The 3,150-nt window shown below is 36.7% G+C and overlaps 1 pseudogene; it reads left to right on the forward strand.

Moving 5' to 3' along the window:
• The first annotated feature begins 203 nt into the window (after positions 1–203).
• LOC107721453 (stonustoxin subunit beta-like) lies at positions 204–1,627 on the forward strand (annotated as a pseudogene).
• The last annotated feature ends 1,523 nt before the right edge of the window (positions 1,628–3,150 follow it).

Below are 3,150 nucleotides of genomic sequence, written 5' to 3' on the forward strand. Positions count from 1 at the left end.
ATTTCAGTGCTTCAGTGTGCCATTGGATTGTTTTATTTATCCCCCCCCCACCCCCGCACCATACCATATGGTCTTGTAAAACAACGCCACTGTTGTGAGCACTGTGATTTTACATTTTTAAGATTGTAAATCTAGAGAAAGATCAAGACATTCATAATTCTTTTTTTTTATTATTCTTTGCAATGTGGTGTTATTTTCCACTTACTAGACTAAGTCATGCAATTATTATTTTTTGTTGTTTTTGTTTTTGAAATTGCTTAATTACACTTTGTGACATGACTGCTGTCATACCTAATACAGCTAGCACAGCTTCATCTTTCAACAAAAGTTTCTTCATGAACCCTGCATTACATTGTGCCTCATTTAGAAAACAACGTGCAGTCAAATGCTCCTTTCCTCTCTCATTTGTCCTGTTGTCACGAGTAGCTCAAACGCATGGAGTATGTAAGAAATAGTATTGGGCATCTGTCTATTAGTGATCGGGACCCTATGACTTGTGAGCCACACCTGGCTGTTGGACAAAAATCATTTGGCTCACCAGGTCTCTCGTCCGTACCAACAAATGATCAATAAAAAATGAGACGCATAACTAGAGATTTGATTGAGCACCAGTAGGTGGGGCCAATGGTGTGAGGATGTAAAAGTGAGCATCAGTGTCTTGCTGTATAAATATATTTGCCTGTGTGACAAGTCCTACAGAATCTAAATGAGCTATTTTTCAATCTTACTTAAATGCATTTTTTGTGCTGAGGAGGATATATTGAGCTTTGAAACTTGCAAGATGATTTAATTGTGTAATGATGTGATCAAAAAATGTGGTTTCTCATGACATGAACCATTTAATACTTTGTTGTACTCTTTCAGGTTCAAATGCAGAATTTATTCACCCTTATTATTTGTTTGTGTATGTACTTATGTCTCTTTTCATTATGTCTTTGTTCAGTTTGGACCATGGAGAACATTTCAGGATCACGCAAGGACTGCGAAAGTGTAAGTCATGCATACACAAATTCACCAATACATATTTAATAAAGCCATAATTGTTCTAATCTGTCTTTCTGTGATGTTTTTCCCAGATGCATGTGATCTCACACTGGATCCGAACACAGCACACACTCGTCTCTCTCTGTCTGAAGGGAACAAGAAAACAAAGTGAGAGAGAGAGAATCAGCCGCATCCTGATCATCCAGAGAGATTTGAGAACTGTGAGCAGGTTTTGTGTAGAGAGAGCCTGACTGGACGCTGTTACTGGGAGGTTGAATGGAGCGGATGGGGTCATGTAGCTGTGGCATATAAAGAAATCAATCGTAAAGTTGGGAGCAAATGTCGGTTTGGACTCAATGAAAAGTCCTGGAATATTTACTGTTGTGATACAATTTACTCTGTCTGGCACAATAATAAGAGCACAAACATTCCTCGCCCTTCACCATCTACTAGAGTAGGAGTGTATCTGGACTGGTCAGCCGGCTCTCTGTCCTTCTACAGCGTCTCTAACACACACACAGACACAGACACACAAACACACACACTCACACACTTACACACATTCAACACCACATTCACTGAACCCCTCTACGCTGGATTTCTGGTTTATCGTGATTCTTCAGTGTTTCTCTGTCCGATGTAACAACCTCTTGTGAGGAACCACAACATTAATTGCTAGGAGTGTCTATTACATTTCATAAAAATTATTTTTTTCATTTAAAAAGAAAAAAAAAACTGTAATTGTGACTATTTCATTATGAAATAAGTAGTTGGCTAGTTACATTATAATATATAGTCACATTGTAAGATAACTTGTATTGTGAGGTATACATCTTATTATTCAGTGTGGAAGTAAGCCGTTTTCTGTGACTGTGCGAGACTTCTGCTTCATTAGCCGCTGAAGGGAAATAACAAGAAGAATAACAAACTGCAGTAAACTGTAAAACTGTTTGCACTACAAACCAGTGTGTTCATAATTAAGACATGGCATTAAAATATGGCAAGAAACACCAGTTTGCAAAACCAAGACGCAAAACCAGCTGTTTTGTAGAGCTAAAAATAGCTGAAAGCGAACCACACCGGAAGCCAGACGCATTAAATGTACAAATGGCAGCGCCGCTCTTACGGGAAAAATAAGGTGGATAAAGCCAGATTGTGAGGTCATATTCCACAGACTCATGAGTCCATATAAGGTAATTGAGCTATTTTGTATTTTAGATATTTATTTTAATACGCAAGGTTTTTTTTTTGCCACTTATTCTCTGGGGCGTTTGTTGGTATTTTCGTCTAAATTTAACATACTCAAATTCAAATGTTTACCCTACACGCATACAATGGAGGAAATGAAAAAAAATGGTTTCATTGTAAAGAAAACCCTTTGAACTACAAAATATGAGTGTAATTCTTTATAAATAACATTATATATTTTTCAAATATTACTATAAACACAAAAAAAACATAGGCGCTTTTGGAGTTTTAAAACAAATTATTTTTTTGAAATTCTGTAATTCAGGTTCTATTAGGCACAACTCTCTGCAATTTACTTTGTTTGATGCCACTACATGCCAAAAAGTACCAGAAAAAAGAATCTTTCAAATAACAGCTTCTAAACAGGAGTTATTACATTACATGTGAAGCGAGTCAAATTGTCTATTTCTGCATCTAAATGTGTCATTGTGAGTTTCCTTTGCAAAAACAGGCTTTATAAAACACATTAACCCCACAATCCTATTTTACTCTGTGCCATAAGCACTTTAATTGATTATTAATTGAATTATGTTTCATTTTTATGTTTTTCTAAGTAGTAATATACAAAATGGCATAAGCGAATTGGACCAAATTTCTCATATTGTGATTTCTACACTCAGTTTAATTCTTTCAGGATGCACAAGACTGTCTACATTATAATATATATCTGGTCTATAACAATCTAAAATAGAATCCATATCCTCCAGCTTTATATCATTCCATTTATATGCATTCTGTATTGGGATAGTGATCACAGCATCTCTCACCTCAGCATCAGTTGAGCACCGCATCTCTGTATCATCGCTGCATCCAGCTTGGCTTGCCTCCCTGGTCCAGAGCTGAGCTAATTTGCTAACCGGCAGCTATCTGTAGCATTCACAGCGTCAAACAAACATATATCAGCTCATCCACACCGCA

The sequence above is a fragment of the Sinocyclocheilus rhinocerous genome, unplaced genomic scaffold (assembly GCF_001515625.1).
Source record: "Sinocyclocheilus rhinocerous isolate Xijiao unplaced genomic scaffold, SAMN03320098_v1.1 scaffold19166, whole genome shotgun sequence".
Taxonomy (NCBI): Eukaryota; Metazoa; Chordata; class Actinopteri; order Cypriniformes; family Cyprinidae; genus Sinocyclocheilus; species Sinocyclocheilus rhinocerous.